Below are 22,039 nucleotides of genomic sequence, written 5' to 3'. Positions count from 1 at the left end.
CCTTCTATATTTTTTTAAACAAAAGCTGGTTTTTGTAGCTAAACTACCTTTAACCAATAAATACTAAGTTCAGGCTTAGTCAAAATGTAGGCAAAGAACTTTCTTCCTCTCTCCTTGTACAGGTTCTGGTAATGTATAAAGGGCTAGTAGTAACAGCTGTTTTTTATCATGTTAGGAAATATGAAGTGCACCAAAAGTGGGGCAGGGAAAACTGTTGACTAGATAATTTCAGGACTGGCCTGGCAGGAAGGTAAGAGCATGTGATGAAGTCAGAATATAGAGGATGGTTATGCCTTGTGGCTGTGCTTAAGGCAATGGTGCTTGGAAGAGAGTTTAAAGGGTCAGTGTGCAAATTAAGCTGCAAAAAATAAACTAGGATCTGCAAATCCAGATATACCTTTTCTCAGATTTATTTTTAAACTCTGTTAAAATGCACTGTGAGTATTAACTGAACTGAAGATTTTTTTTCTCTGTTGCTTATTTACGAACACAGCCTGTCCCTCGGTAAGTTGCCAGAACAGTAAACAATAGTATCTGCTTAGGCAAGACAACTAGTAGTTTAAAGTATAATAAGTCTATTGTCTAATTTTACGAAAATGGCAAACTGGGATTTGCGGGGCAGGGTTGTTTTACTGAAAAAACAAACACCAAAGTAAAAAAAATGAAAATTGTGATAAGAGAGAAATAGAAAGAAAATGTCAAGAAGCAAATAAAACGTGAATGTTCTTTAATCATTCTTAGCTTTTGGGGCTAGGGCACTCCTGGTGTGGTCAACTGTTGAGCAGACCAAATTATCTCAAAGATTATATAACCAGCTGAGTCTGTGGTAACGACAGGATTCCAGCTCAGCTGTAGCTAGCACCCTTTGCTAATGGGACATGGGTGAGGTTTGGATGTGAATTATTTATTTTAATGTTCATATTAAAATGTTTCTAAAATAGGGCGGATGTATCCAGTGGAACTAGAGTCAGAGGGCCCGTTTTCCTTGGAGAGGCAGTTATTGATGGGTCACTAGTAGAAACAGGGAACAAGGGAAGTTAGGCTGGAAGCAACTCAGCCACAGGACAGAGCAGTTCATAGAGTTTAATTAAAATTCCACATGTTCAACTTAACCTTCATCAGCAAAGAGTGATGCTGAATGAAACAGTCTCTATCTTCAGTAGTGAATTACAAAACGGCAGACCCCTGGCAAGGTCAGGAAGGGATTGTGTCTGCTTGAGCTACTCAAGATATGGAGTCATGTGCAGGTTACACCATGGTTCCCTGTTGTGTTCAGCTTATTCAGAGAGTTAGTGTGGAGGGGATGGGGCCAGGGTGCCGTAGCCTCCTCTTAATTACCTCCAATAACATGCACAACTGCCTGCACAGGGACTGTGATTGTCCCTGGTTTTTGTAAAGGCCTTGCATATGCCAAGGGGAAGGCTCCTTGCAACATTTTCCTTCCCCATGCACAGTTGCAGTTGAGACAGTCTGGCCCTTAGTGTATATAGAACTTTTATCTTCAAAGACAAACATTAGCTAATTAATACCCATAACATTGCTGTGAGGCAGGTAAATCAGTATTAGCATCCCCATTTATTCCTGGGAAACTGAGGCAGAGAGAAAATGAATCACCAAAAGCCACAAAAGTACTGTTGTGCCAACTCTTCCAAGTGGTGTTCAAGCCAAGCAGATGCACACATTTTTGTGTGAACTGGTTTGTCAGTTCTGAAGGTCAGTAATTTTGATCAAATGAATCTGCATTTCCCACGGCCAAATTCTGTAACCACTCAGAGTCCTGGCTCAGATTTGGCGTGTTCTTCATTCTCACTGGTTCACCATGTGAACAAAACCACTCTTACCCCTACCCAGCATGCCCCTTCAAAATATGCAGCGCTATCAGTTATGTCCCACTAATTCAGCCGAGATACACAACTCCCCAATGATGACTCCCCCAAATCCGTCACTTCTTATACACAAACACACACATCTATTAGATGTACATACATGAATTTTAACAGTTTTTAACCTAGACAATGCTCTCTCTTTCAGTAACAACAAAGAAAAAAATGAGAAGAACATGGTATTAGGCTGGTTAATATGTAGTGTTATTTTCTGTCCTGGGAAGCTGTTTCCTTAGCTCAGAAGGGAATCTTGGATCATGACATCAGACTGTCTTCAAATTTGGATGCAGAAAATGATATGCTATGAACCTCAATCTGTCCTTGGATGATACCAGTGTAACTCACCCCATTGAAGTCCATGTTATTACACTGGAGAGTGTTGGGGACAACTTCCTGGTGCAAGTGCTGGAGGAACCAACTAGTGGCCGTGCTTCTCTTGACCTGCTGCTCACAAACAGGGAAGAATTGGTAGGGGAAGTAGAAGTGGGTGGCAACCTGGGCAGCCGTGACCATGAGATGGTTGACCTCAGGATCCTGAGAAAAGGAAGAAAGGAGAGCAGCAGAATATGGACCCTGGACTTCAGAAAAGCAAACTTTGACTCCCTCAGGGAACTGATGGGCAGGATCCCCTGGGAGGCTAATATGAGAGGGAAAGGAGTCCAGGAAAGCTGCCTGTATTTTAAAGAAGCCTGATTGATGGCACAGGAACAAATCATCCCAATGTGCAGAAAGAATAGCAAACAAAGTAGGCGACCAGCTTGGCTTAACAGAGAAATCTTTAGTGAACTTAAACACAAAAAGGGAAGCTTACAGGAAGTGGAAACTTGGACAGATGACTAGGGAGGAGTATAAAAATATTGCTCGAGCATGCAGGGGTATAATCAGGAAGGCCAAAGCACAATTTGAGTTGCAGATAGCAAGGAATGTGAAGGGTAACAAAAAGGGTTTCTACAGGTATGTTAGCAACAAGAAAAAGGTTGGGACGCTTACTGAATGGGAGAGACAACCTAGTGACAGATTATGTGGAAAAAGCTGAAGTACTCAATGCTTTTTTTGCCTCGGTCTTCACAGACTGGGCAGCACAGTATGGGGAGGAGGTGAACAGCCCTCAGTGGTGAAGAACAGGTTAAGGACTATTTAGAAAAGCTGGATATGCACAAGTCCATGGGGCCGGATGCAATGCATCCGAGGGTGCTGAGGGAGTTGTCTGATGTGATTGCAGAACCATTGGCCATTATCTTTGTAAACTCATGGTGGTCAGGGGAGGTCCTGGACTACTGGAAAAAGGCAAAGATAGTGTCCATCTTTAAAAAAGGGAAGAAGAAGAATCTAGGGACCTACAGACTGGTCAGTCTCATCTCAGTTCCAGGAAAAATCATGGAGCAGGTCCTCAAGGAATCCATTTTGAAGCACTTGGAGGAGAGGAAGGTGATCAGGAACAGTCAACATGGATTCACCAAGGGCAAGTCATGCCTGACCAACCTGATTATCTTCTATGATGAGATAACTGGCTCTATGGATAAGGGGAAAGAGGTGGATGTGATATACCTTGACTTTAGTAAAGCTTTTGATATGGTCTCCCACAATATTCTTGCCAGCAAGTTAAAGAAGTATGGATTGGATGAATGGACTATACGGTGGATAGAAAGCTGGCTAGATCATCGGGGTCAATGGGTAGTGATCAACGGCTCGATGTCTAGTTGGCAGCCAGTATCAAGCACTATCAAGGGGTTGGTCCTTGGGCCGGTTTTGTTCAACATCTTCATTAATGATCTGTATGATGGGATGGATTGCACCCTCAGCAAGTTCGCAGATGACACTTAGCTGAGGGGAGAGGTAGATACGCTGGAGGGAAGGTAGAGGATCTAGAGTGACTTAAAGAAATTGGAGAAACTGGGCCAAAAGAAATCTGATGAGGTTCAACAAGGACACTTGCACAGTCCTGCACTTAAGACAGAAGAATCCTATGCACCTCTACAGGCAAAGGACCGACTGGCTAAGCGGCAGTGCATCTGTGAGGGACCTGGGGATTATAGTGCATGAGAAACTGGATATGAGTCAACAGTGTACCCTTGTTACCAAGAAGGCTAACGGCATATTGGGCTGCATTAGTAGGAGCATTGCCAGCAGATCTAGGAAAGTGAATATTCCCCTCTCTTTGGCACTGGTGAGGCCACATCTGGAATATTGAGTCCAGTTTTGGGGCCCCCAGTACAGAACAGATGTGGCCAAATTGGAGACAGTCCACCGGAGGAAATTATTAGGGAGCTGGGGCACATGACTTATGAGGAGAGGCTGAGGAAAATGTGCTTGTTTAGTCTGCAGAAAAGAGTGAGGCCTTCAACTACCTGAAGGGGGGGTTCCAAAGAGGATGGAGCTTGGCTGTTCTCAGTGGTGGCAGATGACAGAACATGGAGCAATGGTCTCAAGTTGCAGTGGGGGAGGTCTAGGTTGGATATCAGGAAACACTATTTCACTAGGAGGGTGGTGAAGCACTGGAATGGGTTACCTAGGAAAGTGGTGGAATCTCCATCCTTAGAGGTTTTTAAGGCCTGGCTTCTCAAAGCCCTGGCTGGGATGATTTAGTTGGGGTTTGGTCCTGCTTTGAGCAGAGGATTGGACTAGATGACCTCCTGGGGGTCTCTTCCAATCTTAATCTTCTATGATTCTACACCAGTGTAGAGAATCAGGTTGCGTGTGACTGAAATGGTTCCACTCAGGCTAATAGCTGTGACTATGTATGGATAGAATGAATAAGTGCAATAATTGAAAAGCATGAATACCAAGTTTGAGCAAGGGTGCACACATTCCATAAAAGTCCAGAAATGACCATTCCTTTTATTTCTTACAAGCTTCAGTGTTTGAGAGATTGCTTAGTGAAAAGTGGAAGAAGGTCACTGTTTAGGCTGCTCAACACACTTTTTTTTCTCTCCCAGGTTTGCAGCCAGCCATAGCAACATTCTTTTCCTTTGATGATTTTTTCCCTGCATATTTCCTTAGTAACACAGTGGATGCAGCATCAGGAACTGTAGTGCATACCTCCAGCTCAGGTATGATTGATGACCTGGAAAGTGACTGCATGTACCATCATTAAGCTGGCAGTCCTAGCCAGAAAGACACACTTTAAAAACAATATAATTATTATCCTTATCAGTTACACTACACTAGAGCCACATTCATTATTCCTCCTTCCTCTCAGTTATGGGAACACAATTTTCATTTTCTGTGCTTTTTTATTGTAGCTGGACTAACCAAAATCCTGTAACCAAAGAGATATGAACTTCAAAGAACAGGGTGATCTCTGCACTAAAAGGGTTGTGCGTGTCAGCCATTGGGGCAACAGTTTAATGACTTTAGAAAACAAAAGTTAGTGGTAAGGAAATTTCCAACAGTCACTTTCTATGACCACATACTGGTGAACAAGAGTGGTGATCTATTCTAAAAACATATATTCTGAGAACAAGAACAGCCAGTGTTGCAGTTGTCACAGTTTTTGAAATACGTGTGCAATACATTTTATCCAACTAATAAGAGACCATGTCTTTTATGTTTATACAACACTAAGTACATTACTGGCACTCAATAAATAATGAAGTCTATTACGATCTAGTTTGTGACTTGGACAATGTGCCCATTCAGAGGAGTAAGAACCCCCTAACTCCATATACCCTGACTACCTGGACCTTGAGTCTAGATGCACAATAATAAGTGAACTATGAACTATTCCTGCCCCCCTGGAATAGGTGGGAGGGCAATGGCAGGCAGTGGGTAGAGATTTGGCTCTGCTCCCCGACTTGCCAGGTTGTACATCGGACCTTATGTATGGTGTATCGGAATTTGCTAGTGGTATAGGCCACCCTCAGATTACTGCAACCACCACCCTAGAGCAAGGGAGAATCAGAGGAGAACAAAAGAGAATCAGTGTTTTGTTATCTTTACATGAAGCTACTATTAAATGTATAAGTTTAAAAAAAAAGGAAAGATTTCCAAGGAAATGTCATGACTTCTAGAGTCCTAACATTCTCTAATTATGTCTAGTGGGAGATGTATGGGCTCTTGCAGACTCTCATAAGTTTTCTGTCAACTTCCTGTTACTTTTAATGGACACACTCTTCACTGCACATAATGTTATACTACTGTAGGAGGGTATCTGTTTGATTAAGTGTCTGACCTTGAACCTGGCACTGAAATAATACCCTATCTGGGACACAGCTGGCATGAGGGGCTGGATCTTTTTATTGTTATTATTGTGTCACAGTAGTTCATGGAGGCCACACCTGAAACTGGGGCCTCATTTTGCAAGGCACTCTACAGATTGAGCATGTTGAGCGGCCAGTAGGAGCACTGTGTGCTCACCGCTCAGCACGTTTGAAAGCCAACACACTTATTTAAGTGCCTAAATATGGGCTTGGAAGCCTAATTTTAGGCACTGATTTTTAAAGAAATCTTAGATGCTATATCTGTATTCCTTTCTTAACTTTACACTTGTCATCCTGCTTGAAGGAAGGTTGCCATACTGCATTCATTACAGAAGTATCCAAACACTCAGGGCCATCCTTATCCATAAGCAAAGTACACAGCTGCATAGGGCACCAGGAAATTTGGGGCACCATATTTCCTGGTGCCCTGCACAGCTGCATGCTGCTCCAGCCCCTGTTCTGGCTCTTCCCCAGGGCCGTCGCCCCGGCTCCACCTCTCACCGCTCCGGCGCCTGAGGAGCGCAGCAGGGCCGGGCCTGCACTCACCGGCGGTGGGAGTGCAGTGACCGGGCCCCAGCAGTGCTGCTGGTGAGTGCTGGGGGGTGGTTCCCCCTGTCCCCCAACCAGCCCCGCCCCACCCTCTGCAGGGGCCTGGGGCCTGCTCCTCCCCCATCACAGAGGCCTGGGGCCTGCCCCCCTGATCTCCCCCACAGAGGTCTGGGGCCCACCACACATCCCCCACCAGGGGGTTGCGTAGGGCCCCAAAATAGCTAGGAATGGCCCTGCAAACACTTGTCAGGAATGTCTAAAAACACTTAGTCCTGCCATGAGTGCTGGGACATGGACTAGATGACCTCTCAAGGTCCCTTCCAGTCCTATGATTCTATGATTCCGGTTAGTTCTTTTTAGCCAAGACAGACAGGAGTACATATGAACTGCAGCCCTAGTTTGTATGTACGTACTTTGGTTCTTGTTCAAGACATCCAAGGAATTTTTCACCACTGATGAATTCTAAAGACTTCAGGGTACGTCAAAAAGGCAAGCTTTGCTCAGACAGTGGGTTCAGAACACTGGGGAGAACTTCCATGTGCCTATAGGCACATTTACTGGCCCAAAGGGATAGCTAATGAACAAAGCCCACTGGGGACTAACGAATCAGAAGGATATTTTAAAATCAGATTGGAGGCAGTGAAAGATAGTGGGTTGCAATAAAAACTGAAACTTTCCAGGGATTGAACTGATACAGCACAAGCAGCAGTAGTGCAATCATCTCTCATGTGAATTGGCTAATGTGCCTTGAAGTGAAAGAAGAGTTCATTCTTTGTCTTCCCCGCCAGCAGTACAGGGGCCAAATGCAGTGCAATGCAGTGCAATGCAGTGTGTGTAGGTGTGAGAATCATGTGGATGCCTTTCCAGGAGGAACTGGATGGAGATTACCCAGTTTATTGACCAGAGACATCTATAATAATTGACAATTTTGATAATTGACAATTTTCCATCACAATGTTTTTTTCAGTGGAAAAGGGAGTTTCTGAAAAAAAAATCCTCTTTGAGCCAGAGTCTTGGGCTGAACTACATCTCCTGTCTGGTTGAACTGCCACTGTCCATCATGGGAGTCCCATGATCATGGTGCATCATGGGAAAGTTAGTCTGGCCATGGGGCTAGGCCCAGAAAGGAGCAAAAGAGGGCATGTGGCATTATGGCAGCTCAGGTGGACACAGATTAATGTCAGACTGACTCAAAATGAAACAATATTTTTCATTTTGCAAACCAAAATGTTTTGATTTGGTTTGATCTGACTCAAAACAAAATGTTTAGTTTGGATTTTCTTGGTGAAAAATTGAAAGATTTTGGCAAAATTGAAATTGTTCTGGGGGACATAGTTCAATGTTGAACCTAAATCCCACAGCTCAACATTTATGAATCAAATGAATGGACCTTTTAATTCCATTAACATTTGGATATTTCAGTCGTGTGTATCTCTTAATTTAGGATGGAAACAAATGTTGAAATATTGGAATTTCCAGTGGGCCTGGAATTCTGATTTTTGACCAGCTCTAGTTATTGGGAGTTGCCAAATGGTCTTACTAGCTCTGTTTATCTGACTGTGGTATAAAGGAGCTAGATCTTGAAATATTCCTTAATGTCAGCTGTGGCACAGTTTATTTTTAGAAGCTGAGCATGCCGTGCAAAAAAAAATCTGTTCTGCCTTAGTCTGTCTCTCTGACTGATTGTTTTCATAGGTGTTGAGCTGTTGGCTAGAACTTACAGCTATGCAAGCAAACAGACATATTACATAGTGCCAAAACATGGCAGCCACTGATTGTCCATCATATGGTTACAATGTTTAGTAAGTACTGACCTGGTTAAATTCTAACCAGTTCCCTAGATGTGAAAGGTATTGCCTATTACCCTGGAGCTATCCAGTCCTTAAAGCAAAAAGAGTTAAATAAAAAAACACATATTTGACCTGAGCACCATAGACCATGATCCACAATGAATGAAGAAAATACTCTAGTATAATCAAAAATGTACAAATGAAACTATCTTTCATTAATTCTAAAGAGTAGAATTTACCTGGTCTCTATTTTTTAATTCTTGTGCATTAATAGCTACACGCATACACTTAAGGTTAGAGCCTACTTAGACAGTGATGGCAATTTAGTGCTTTGTGTGAAAATGGAAAATATCTGTGCCTCAATATAAATATATTTGTAAAAGATCCATATGGTTGTACTCACTTTACTGATCAACTCTCACAGTTTGTGCTTTGTGCATCATTGTTCCTGTCTAGCTGTATTGCAGGGAAGCATATACTGGAAACCTTGTTAAAGACATTCAACTTCTGAATCACATTCAATTCAACCAGTAGTCCTATTAGAATAACACAATTACCATAAGTTAATACTAGAGTCCCAGTTCTTTTTTGAGGTGATAGACTTGACATTCTTGTTCAAATATATGTTTTTCTTTAAAACCATCAGAAATTCTTGGTAGCTTGCTGTGCTTCATTGTGATGTCATGAAGGACAAGGATTCTGGGCTTTTTTTTTTTTTAATTACTTTTAAATACACTAGAGTGGTAAAAGGCACTGGATATGTTTTGCAGACAGAAATATATTCTTTATTTGGCATATTTAAACCTCCAACTTCAGTGTTATACTAAAATAGAATACAATAATGATCTACTGTAATCAGCAGTTAAAGCCTTAAAATATGTGATTTGAAACTCTGTTTCTCTTCTCTTCTAGCCTTCCAAAAATAGCAGCTTTTGCAAATAGTTACACTGCATCATTTTCTTCTCTGTAAAGTACTTCATTTAAAAAAGATCTAGTCATACTCAGGTAATGGCATTTCCTTGCATACTTCTTTTAAAAGGCTGTCTGTAAGAATCCCATCCTCAAATTGCCCTGGGCTATTTGAAACATGCAGCAAATCAGAAATGTGTGAAAGGCAGGTTGCACTTCCTCTAGAGGACACCAGATGGCGCTCCTACATTTTTAATCAGCTTTGATCATTCTGACCCTCTTTTTTCCGTTTAGCATGAACCCTAGACATAGGTTTAACTTACACACAAATGTGTTTTCTCTTAAATAATTTTTAGCGGATAGATTTCTTCTGTTGATCTAAGTTTGTGGCCCATAAAATAGCATTTCTCATTGTTTTTTCCCATGAGAGGTTGTGCGTAATGCATACTGTGTTTTATGAGGTATACAGATTTTAGTCCCTAATATCTACCAGGAATTTCCCATGTGATACCCAAAGGGCCTGCTTTAGCGCCCAGGGAAGTCAAAAGTCAAACTCCCATTTCAATTCACATCAACTACTCACTCCTGTGAATTCAGATTATTTATGAATGTGCTTTGTAACCCCAAGGATTCACTGCTTTCATAGTAATGAGTAGTAGTGGTAACATTTTCAGGATGCACAATAATATAAAAATCTACAGACAAGACAGTTGAACTACAAAGAGGCCCCTGCATCCAGATATCCAATCCACCTATAAATGAACCTTTCAATTATATGGCAGGGAGACCATGGCATTATTCTACAGTTATGAAATAAAACTGTGGCAAGTAATGGACTCCACTCTTTCTAATTTTGGATTTCTACTATTGTATTTCACTCTCCTTTTCAATTTTTTTCTATATCTTAGTTTCCAAATATAAGGAACCCACTAAAACTGATTGCTCTAGTTAATACAACAAAAACTACTTTGCTCTTTATAGCATTTGTGACCGACTAAGTTTCTAGATGATGATGTTATAAAAATAGTCTGTGGTGTATTGTCATCATGGCTTTATTCAAACAAAGACCTTTCCTAGACTGTGTAAGCCTCTTGCAATAGTCTATTCCTCCCACTGGGAAATATGAATTTACCTACTAACTCTAAGGCTCCACTTTATTTAAATAGAAAGTTTTATTTTCTCACACAAAGTGTGTAATCTTAAGCCTTCAAGTGCTACCAGCAAAACTCAGAAATATTGAAAAGCCTGCTTTTCTCAATATTTTATTCTATCTCAATGGGGCATAGGAAAAAGAAGAGGAACAAAACATTGCCACAGAATAAGTAGCTGAAATGTAGCAGTTTGAGCTTAGGTTACTGATGAAAGCACAAAGTTCTGACATGATCTCACCATTTAGCTGAGCAACCTAAGACATTTTTGACTATAAAAGACCAAACTGTCATTTTCACTGCCAAAAGTCAAAGAATCCCCTTCATGTCAATAGATCTCATAATTATTTTTTTTACTCACAACTGTAAAGATTTCACCCTGTTAATGGATCAGAAAGATATTGACCTACAACTCACTGATTATTTTGTTATGGTAACCCCAGTTGTGTAAGAATTAAGCACAGATGTACCCTGAATGAGATGCAGCAAGAGTTTTTTGACTAGCTCTAGATAAAAAAAACAGAAGAAAGAATAAGCACTTCTCACATATATAGTACATATAATATTAGTGAAATAGGTGTAGTGATGACTTCTAATGCACACATATACAGGGCACACATATACCTGATTCTGGTAACACATTTGCAGGCTTGATGTTTACCTATTTCAATGGCATTACTCACCGAGGTAAATGTCAAGCCTATGAATATGTGTTGCAGGATTAGATCCTCTGTGGGTATTGGCTGTGTAATGCATGTTTGTACTCTTGACCCCCTAATGTCAGTATAGATGAAAGAACCTGTGATTTACAGTTCACAGATTCCCAAAGAAGTGCTGATCTGATGAATCTGGTGACTAAAATCCTTCAGATCTGTGGGACAATTGCCATGAACCCATTAAGAAGAGCAAGTCAGATGCTGCCAATCTTGACTGGTCTGTGGGAACAGTGGTCTGACTAAGTATGGAAATTCCTGTGATCTACCATGTGGTGGAATTTAATCCCTTAGTTGACACTTTTCTGTCATCTAGGTCATGTGGTAGGTTTAAGGTTCAGTACCTCACAACCCATGAGACGGGAGGGGGTTAGATATGAGAAATTTATAGCACTGTAAAGGGGAAATTGATGACTTTGTGTGGGGGGGGAGAGAGAGGGTACACAATACTTGCTATTAGCCTTGGGAGATCTTGAGATATTAAACTTTAAAACTAAGATTATTAAGTATAGAAACAAATAATTTTAGTGCTTTCCAAAACTGTATCAGTTATAATTCGTTCTTCCCCCTCTTGAGAAGCTATTGTGGCTATCGGGAAAAAAAAACTCTGTAAAATATTCCTAAAATTATATTTCCCTGCACCATGTCAAAGAGGAGGGCTGGCTTTTTGGTTAAGGCACTGGACTCGGACACTAGAGATTTGGATTCTAGTTCTCCCACTGATTTCCTGTGTGACCTTGGGCAAGTCACTTAATCTTTCTGTGCCTCAGATCCCCATATTTAAATCTGGGAATAGTACTATTTCCTTTCTCTCACTCTTTTTCAGTCTTGACACTTTAGATTACAAGCTCTGTGGGGCAAGGACTGTCTCTGACTATTAGTATGTACAACCCTTAGCACCATGAGGCCTTGATGCCAGTTGGGGCCTCTAGGTACTAACGATATAAAATATTATTTTATTAATAATATATTACACATACAGAATATATGATATGATATGGCTGTGATTCAAAGCATGCATGCATTCACACTCTACACACTATTGTGATAGTCTTTCTATAAACTACAACTTGTGAGGTATCATTTAAAAATTAATAACTTTCTAGTCAACAATACTCTAGTGAAATGTATGTGGCAACATTATATGTAAAATTATGAATTCCCCCATATGATATTACTAAAACATGTTAAAAACCATATGACCTTGCTTAGATAAAAATGTTCAATAGGCCTGTCCTAAACAAAGGAAAGTGAGTTTGCCTCAATGTACATATAAGCAGTAAACAGGACCAACAAGACAGTAGTAGGAGGAGATCATAGCAAACAGAACAAGTTACATATTGGCACACACCAGCAGGAGAGCATGAAGCTTCCTTTACCACCAGATTCCATGTCACCAACTTTACAGCTTGAAGAAACTTTATTTTGAGAGGTGACCCTCAGACAGATGCATTTCAAAGGTTTACTGGTCTGTAAAGATGGGCGAGTGGGGCTGAATCTCAAGTGATAAGCAAGTGAATCAACTGTATATAATATTTCTATTGTTATAAAAGTGTATAGATTGGTCTTGTTTGAAAGCTAATGACACACTGGTGATTAAGATCACTGTGAAATGTATTAACACTGCATGAGAAAATGTGGGTAGTTAATATCATGCTTTAAAGTCTGTGGCCAAATAGGAAGAAACAAGTTCCTCTCCAGACAAGAGAAAACCTACTTATCTATGTTAAGCATGGTGGAATCCAAATAACGGAAGCTTCATTTACACACAGGGGATCGAAAGTCCACAGTAAGGGTAGAACAGCATGAAGTCATCCTGCCTCTTGAAACAAAGTAATTGAACTTTGGAAGATATAAGCATGAACAGAAGCCATTTTTGGCTGACATCACTAGGCAGACACATGCCAGAGCTCTTGCAAGCTGAGGAAGATGGGTCTTGCAACCAAGAAGGGGAATTAAGTATATGGAAATTTAAGCTAGATGATAAACCTGCTTAGGCAAAGATCTTTTACCCAGGAAGACAAGGAGAGACAACATCTTATATGTCGGTGGAAGGTCCTGACTGAGGTAAAATCAGCCATGGCTGGGAAGAAGAATGAGTGGTGAGAGAAACCATGTTGAACAAAGTTAGATTGTGTTTTAGACTTTTAGGTACATGTTCTCACTTTTATTTGCTTATAGCCTTTCTAACTTTATTCCTTTTACTTGGCATCACTTAACCTATGTCCTGTTGTGAAAACATTTGTTTTATTTTCATTATAAACTAACTCATTGCTGTATTTGACGGGAAGGGTCTATTTACACAGTTAATAAGCTGTGATGAGTTTTTTGTCCCTTTAAAGGAACAAACTAACCTCATTATTTCTCTGAACTGCCCAGAAGAGGGCTGGACATTGCAGAGCCCATGGTTTTGGAAACATTTGGGACTGGAAGCTTGTGGATATCACTTTACTGGTTGTAACCAAGGCTGGTGGAAGCCGCTATGGGGCTGTAGACAGACAGGCTGTTGGTGTTAAAGCTGCTGAACCAGTGTTGTCCAGCACACAAACACTCAGGCTGTGACTTGTATGCTTGCTGCTGGCATCCAGGTTATGAGACACATCAGCAGGGAATTTCAGACACCCAGAGTTACAGGGCAGGTGGTGACACAAGTGCTCCCTAATCTGGCTTGCCCAAGACCATGATAGCTGTCCAGAGATTTTATTAGCTCTCATTTAGGATGACTTGCATAACTCTTTCATGGCGTTGCCACTTATGGTTAGTGAGGCTATCCCAAATCTTACATGAGAAAGTTCTCAAACAACCGGAAGTACTTAAGTCAAGTTGTTGTTTATATCACGCACTAATTTTTATACTGTAATGATCTCCAGTCAGGAACGGATGACTTATCTTGGATATTAAGTAAAAACAAATCCTATTTCAGGGAGAAACATTATTGAGGGTATAGGTGCAACAATTTTTGATATAATGGATTCAGAGGCACAAAAGCAATGGATTAAATTTTCAGCTACCACTAATGTTTTGGGGTGCCTAAATTTTTGAGTGTCCAACATGGGACATGTTAAAGGTTCCTGGCTTTCAGAAGACAGGTAATCATTTTTTTGAGAATGAGGCCCCTTTAAGATATCTCGCATTGGTCACCCAGAAACTGAGGCACTTAAACCCACTGGTCACCTTTGAAGCATAAGGCCTCTGTGCTTAAATAGAATATGTACCAGACAGCTTCATGACACTTTTCCTTTTCTTCTCTGATGTTATTTTTATTAATTGTATTATGGTAGTCCCCTGAGACTCCAGTTAGGATCAGGGCCCCATTTTGGTAGCTGCTATATGAACTCATTAAAAGACAATTGCTGCCCTAAAGAGTTTACAGTCTAAATTATCAATTTTCCATCCTTGCTTTGGCTCAGTAACCTCTAACTCTGGACATCTCCTGATGCTTGGACTGTCTTTTCCTGCTGTGAGACTTCCTGTTTATAGTTTAAGAAGGAAATGCTTTATAGCAGGATACATTTTATCCATTTTTCTAATCTTCTCTGTGCTCTTCTGCTCTCCTCTTGCTACTTTTTGTTACTGATTTCCACTCTTCCCTCTCTCTCCCTCTCTATCCCCCCTTCTGCTTTTTCATGTTCAGCTCCCCCTCCTTTTCCCTGTTTTTCTGTCCCCTGACCATTTTAGACTGCTGATGCCCTCACACACTCTGCCAAAATGCTTTATATGGAAATGGTGCCTTCTGGAGTGATTGTTTCTTATTCAGCACAGCCTGTTACTGATTCTGATTGACAGGAGTCAAGCCAAATAGCTCTCAAGTGGTGATCAGCAAGATTGGAGTTATCTGGATGGGGTTTTATGAGACTGACATTTCCCATGTGCTAATATTCCCATAAATTTCGCTCTTCTTACATCTTTCAGCTCTAAAGTGAAGCGATATCAGCTCTAACATGATTAGCAAACTTTTCTGGTAATCTAGCTGTTATTTCCAGCTGCTTTGCCTCTCTCTTCTCAACTCATAAGTGCTGAATGATATGATTCCCTCAGTACAAAGTATGGTGTGAAGGGAAGAGAAAAAGAAGTCATCCCAATAACAGCTCCCATGTGGATGCAGCTGTTTCAGCTTGGTGCTCAGGACCAGCCCACAACAATTTGGCACCTGAGGAGGGGAGCTCAAATGATGCCCCCATGCTCCTTCGCTTGGGCCAAAATTTTGAAAGGTCTCAATTCTGCCTTCTTCCTGTTCTACTCCTCTCATGGTACTGCTTTGCTACCTACCCCAATAAAGGAGAACTAACAACTTAAAAGGCCTTGTTCAAAAATTCTAAGTAACACTTTAAACACTTAAACTTTCAAACACCTGAACAGCAAATGTAACTTATCTTGTCCTCATAGTAAACACTGGCATTTTTCTCTGTTTGAATAATCAAAGTGGTGCTTTCCGTGCCTCCTTGGTTCCAAAGATTTGAACTGCTTCCTGAAGGTCCACAGTCTGGGCCAGCTCATGCTCTATGGAGATGGTTGTAAGGCCGACCAGCCTCTCCTGTGTCATTGTGGAGCATAGATGTGTTTTTATTAACTTCAGCTTGGAGAAGCTGCGTTCTCCACTGGCAGCTGTTACAGGAAGTGTTAGAAGTATGCGCAGAGCAACAAAAGCATTTGGAAAGAGGGTGGTCATCTTATTTGTGCACATATATTCGAGAACAGCCTTTGGAGTTGACCGTGCTGAAATGTGTCTTGAAAGGGATTTCAGTTCATCACCTAAATCACTCGCATCAATATCGCGCATGTCATCATGTGCAAACACTGTCTCTAGTGCCCTGCATTGCTGGTGCAGGTCTTCTTCAGGTATGGTGAGGAGTTTTGGAATATCACACAACATCCCAAATATACTGCTGTGTTCCTTGAGCTGCATGAAACATTCTTCAACTGACTGTATTGCACAATCTAGCACCTGGTTAAAGAATTCAACTTTGAATTGTTGTTTGGGGTCTCTTATGGGATTATCCCGTGCCTCATAATCAAAATGTTGTCTTCTTTGGTGACTCTTGTATCTGGAATGGGTGGGAAAATAGCTTCAGTGTGAAGTTCCTCTGCCAACTTCTGTGCACTCTTCAGAATGTTTTGAAATCTCTCATCTGACTGGTAAGACTGTAGGAATGACTTTGCTTTGTCCAGTTGTTTCATTGCTCCAGATATATCAAGGTCAACACCTTGGAGTCTCTTGCTTACAATATTTATTTCAAACGGTATGTCATGCCACAACACTAAGCCACACAGAAATTTGAAGTTATGTATGTTTCTCATGCTTCCATTTCCCTCTGCCACTGTTCTCCCATGAACATTTCCTGTCATAACATTATCCTCCAGAATGGCAACTATGGCATCATCTATCTTCCCAATTTGGTGTTTGATAGGTTTTATCGCCTCCACTTGACTTTCCCATCGTGTGGCACTCAGTTGTTTCAGTGTCAGAGAAGATGTTCCCAGATGTTGCTTTGAAATTTGCCATCGATGAGTTGATGCAGACAAAAATACATAGATGCTTTGAATTACATTAAAAAATTCAGCAGCCTCACCAGAAGCTGATGCTGCATCACCGATCACCAAGTTCAATGAATGAGAACTACATGGGACAAAAAAAGTGCGAGGGTTTAACTGTCAGATCTGTGTCTGCACTCCTCTGTTCTTTCCTCTCATGTTGGCACCGTTATCGTAGCCCTGACCTCTCATGTCAGCTATCGCAATTCCCGTATCTTCCAGCTTTTTAAGAAGCACATTTGTCATACCAGCTCCTGTAGTATCATCAATGTCAATAAATTCTAGAAAATGCTCTCTGACAGTCACCATTGCAGGGACATTTTCACTACGTTCTGTTGTTGTTACAAAACGCACCATTAAAGTTATTTGTTCCATATGGCTGATGTCAGGTGTGCGGTCCAGAATAACAGAGTAATATCTTGCTGACTTCAGATCTGCAACAATTTTCTGTTTCACTTTTGTTGCCAGTAACTGTATGATCTCATTTGGAATTGTTTTCCAAGGTAGTGGTGTGTGTACATTTCTTGGGTGGTGACTCTTCTTAGATGTTCCTGGAGTACAGCATCAAACTCAGCCATCAGTTCCACAATTTTAAGGAAGTTTCCATTGTTTAGCACATACAGCTGATCTGAAGTGCCATGCAGTCCTAGGTTTTGGATACCAAGCATTCTCACAATGGCAAAGAGTCTTTTCAGAACATTTTGCCAATAAAGAGACTCTGATGCAATCTTCTCTTGATGCTGATCATCTATGGTGGCCTTTAACCTTAGTCTCATCTCAAGCTCTTTCCACCTATGGAATATTATCTGGTGATTTGCTTCTTTCTCATGGCATGCCAGATTTCTAGCCAGATTTTTCGAGTCCTTTGTTCCTGTAGAACCCAGTGTGGCTGGAACATTAGACTGGAAGAGTTTGCAACAAAAACAGTGTGCAGTATTCTGCGGGTTTGAGTACATAAGCCTTGGCCTCTCCACTTTGTCACCATTGGGGATTTCACGCCAGTAATGTGTTGTATGGAAACTTCTATTTTCATTGTCTTTGGGGAACATGAAGTTTTTCACTTGCTGTGGCCCATGAAGTACAAGGAAGTCCCTCAGGCTACTGTTCAAGTGGGTCCACAGTCCTGGATCATCTAGACTTAAGGAATTAAACTCAGCAGCAGCTGCTTCTTGCACCTCCATCACACTCTTCTCTGATCTACACTTTTCTTCAGGAATGTGCATGATTACATCCATTTGAGATGGAGATATGGATGCTGCAGTAGCTGCCAGGTCACCTGCACTCTGACTAACTGGAAGATCTGGCATCTCGTCACCACTCACATCCTCCTCGGGGCCGGAAGGCTGACCGTGAACATTTGTGTCTATGTATCTCAAGAGAGCTCCTTCCTGCTTAGATAGAAAAGCTTCCCTTGCTTTCTTTCTTTTTCTGAATGCTGCCCTAGAGGGGCGTTTTCTTCTTTCAGTCATGACTGCTGTTCTGTGCCAGCTATCGTGGCTCTCAACACTCAATTGAAGGGAACAAATAAGCAGGCTGGTAGCAGGGCCTGAGTGAGGGCAGATATCAGCATCTTAAAGCCTAACTTGCTCCTACTACTTCAGTTGACTGCCTGTTCTCCTCAAGTGAGTTCAGGGAAGCAGCAGGAAACAGGAAGCTCCCTGAGAAGCTGGTGTTAATCAGTCCAGGCTCCTGGGGATGCTAGAGAGGTATATAAGAGGCTCCTTCTCCTCTCTCTCCCTGCAGCTCCTGCTGCTTTCTGTTATTCCCTCTCACCTTTTCTCCGCCTGCCTGTTATGTCTCTTGTGCCCTCCTTCCTCCAGCACAGCACTCCACCATCTCTGTGGATCTAGAGCAGAGAGAATACATATGCACCAGCAGCAGACACAATTTTCTACACTCTGGGTCCTAGTGGCACCCTGCACACAGTCTGGCATCTGAGGCGGCTGCCTCAGTTCGCCTCATGATAAGGCCAGCTCTGTTGGTGCTATGTCTTTGCAACAAGGAACTGTCAGCTAACTAAACAATCCACCATAGAAAACAAATGCTAGATCTCTATTCCACACATGCAGAACCCTAGATGGGGAGGTGTTAGGAATATAAACATCCTCGACCCCCTTATCCTCTTCACTCTCTGTCCTGTACCCTTCTTCCATATCCGAATCTTCTCAGTTCTCTACACCCCTGCTCTCTTACTCTATTGCGATCCACCTATTCCTAATTCACTGAAGTAAACATTTCAGGACCTTTTCTGATAAACTGCCTGATTCCATATTCACAATATGCTTTAGAGTGCTCCTTTTGAGGCTCTCTCCAGCATGACACTCATGATACAAGCAGAGTGCAGATTGCAGGAAATGACATAGGATACAGATTAGTGCTACAGCATTAGAACAACATGACACACTTCATGAGCAGGTTGGGGTAGAGAGAGGTTTGGCATCTCACATTCATCCTCCAAAAATATCTGAATACCAGCCTGTGAAAGAAGCCCTTGGGGTGACAGTACTGACAAGAAAATCAGTAGAGGTGAGTTCAATTTCTGGCACCATCTCAGACTTTTGTGTGAACTTCGGCAATTCAGTAAACTTCTCCATTTCTCACCTATAAAGCTATTATAGTAATACATCCCTAGCTAATAGGGCTATTGTGAGGCTAAATCCATTGATAATTGTGAGGTGTTCAGATGCTATGGTGAGGAGTACCGTTGAAATGCCTATACATAAAAAATCCAGATAATACCCCTGGGAACAATATAGTATATAAAAAAGCCCAAATTTAGGTTATAACTCTTTCATGATATTGCTAGGATACTGTACTGGAATTACAATAGCAGAATCTCTTAATTTTGCTACCATTGGGAAATGTCTTAACGCCAGCCATCTATTTCATTGCAGGTTGTTGAAGTAAAAAAGCAATTTGTGAGACCTAAGTGAACATGACATCAAAACGTATGTGAAATTTGCAGCTGGCATAACCACTTACTATTTATTGGGAATGTACAAATAGGAAAATCACAGAAAAAGCTTATTCTCCACTCAGATTACTATGTCAACTATGTCAGCTCAAGAGCTTTTTAGGAGTGATTTTCATCAGCAGAGATACACATAGGAAACTGAAATGGCTTGACAATAACAGTTTCCACTGTTCATGTCTAGTACATGATTGCTCCAGGATATGGAATCAGGAAATACAGCAAGGGGGGAAATGGCAGAGGAACAGTTCTGAAGTAATATAGTAATGTTATAATTTTCACCAGTAAGATATCCTCGTGTATAGCTGGGCAACAATGGGAAAACAACATTGTGAATGAAATCCACTAAATCTGACCTGTGGTTTGATCTCACCATATTTTCCATGAACACTGTTTTTTATTCCCATCAGTGTTTCAGGAGAAGTTTTTTACTTTGCCTAAATGCAGGTGTTCATGCATGAACTATCACCACCCGCAGGTCAGGTACAGCAGGAGCAGCAACAAGAATCTCTCTCCCACTGCCTGGCATCTGCAGCAACCCACAATGCTATTGTTCTGTAGAATTAGGCATGTCACTTAATCTATCTTTGCCTAACTAGACACAACACTCCAGATGTGACTTCACAAATGCTGAATAGAGGGGAATAATCACTTCTCTCGATCTGCTGGCAATGCTCCTACTAATGCAGCCCAATATGCGGTTAGCCTTCTTGGCAACAAGGGCATACTGTTGACTCTTATCCAGCTTCTCGTCCACTGTAACCCCCAGATCCTTTTCTGCAGAACTGCTGCTTAGCCAGTCAGTCCCCAGCCTGTAGCAGTGCATGGGATTCTTTCGTCCTAAGTGTAGGACTCTGCCACTTGTTCTTGTTGAACCTCATCAAATTTCTTTTGGCCCAATCCTCCAATTTGTCTAAGTCATGCTGGACCCTAGTCTTAGCCCCCAGCCCTCTCCCCCTAGTTTTGTGTCACCTGCAAACTTTCTGAGAGTTCAATCCATCCCATCATCCAGATCATTAATGAAGAGGGCTGAACAAAACCGGCCCCAGGACCAACCCCTGGGGCACTCCGCTTGATACCGGCTGCCAACTAGACATCGAGCCATTGATCACTACCCACTGAGCCCGACGATCTAGCCACCTTATAGTCCATTCATCTAATCCATACTTCTTTACCTTGCTGGCAAGAATACTGTGGGAGACCATATGAAAAGCTTTGCTAAAGTCAAGGTATATCACGTCCACTGCTTTCCCCATATCCACAGAGCCAGTTATCTCATCATAGAAGGCAATCAGGTTGGTCAGGCAAGACTTGCCCTTGGTGAATCCATGTTGACTGTTCCTGATTGCCTTCCACTCCTCCAAGTGCTTCAAAACGGATACCTTGAGGACCTTAATTAGTCCTGCTGTGCTACACCTGTGCAGCAGTTGAGGGCTGACTGTAGAGAAAAGCCCAGCAGTGGAGGGCTGACCAGAGAGAAGAATGGGCAGACTTTTCTTACCTGGGGATAGGAAGTCTGGTTCAGGGCCAGGAACTTTCTGAGGATTGTGACTGGCCAGAATCCTGTGTAAGAGGGTTGGCTTTCACCTGATTGTTGGGTGGACCAGAGACCAGGTAACTGTTGGTGGGTGTTAAGACAGTCTGCTGCAGCTGGCACCTCCCTGTAAAGAAGGGGGCTTGATGTTGAGCCTGGCTGGACTAAAGATTCCTTTGTTTTTGTTGGACTCTATCTAAAGGGTTTTGTTAATTTAGAAGGGGTGAATCTCTTGAAAGTGGCTTAGTTGGAAGACTAAGTCCAAGACACCTTGACAGCTGGAGTAGGCTAATGATTGTTATGGGGATACGGAGGCAGAGTACTGGAATTCTGGGTCTTGCTGTGAGGGAGTGGTCTCAAATGGTGGGTCTTTCAACACTATTTTATCAGACATGTACCTGTGAAGTGCCAACATTACAATGGAACTACGGTACTTCTAAGAACATTGTTGTGTTCTACTCCAGTGATGACAAGTAGCAAAAGTTTAACAGAGGAAGTATGGTTCCATTTTCAGAATACTAACTTAGAACCTTTTGTATTACTAAAGGCACATAAAGGCCTAGGGCCTGATCTAGTGACCAGTGAAATCAATGGGAGTCTTTCTTTTGGCTTCAATGGGCCTGATTCAGAATATGCAAAAATGAGGTCAGATATCATCAGTACAGTGGTGGTCTGGCTGAGTGCAAAAATAGATGAACAAATCAAAAATGCTTTGCAGCCCAGTGAAGGAAGAGGGAAGGGAACCAGACTTTGAGGAAAAGATCTATTTAAGAAAACTTGTTTTCTGAAACTTAGTATCAGAAAGGCAAGA

Source organism: Lepidochelys kempii, chromosome 5 (genome assembly GCF_965140285.1).
Source record: "Lepidochelys kempii isolate rLepKem1 chromosome 5, rLepKem1.hap1, whole genome shotgun sequence".
Lineage (NCBI taxonomy): Eukaryota > Metazoa > Chordata > Testudines > Cheloniidae > Lepidochelys > Lepidochelys kempii.
The sequence above is the reverse complement of the archived record's forward strand: the minus strand, read 5'-3'. Positions refer to the sequence as shown.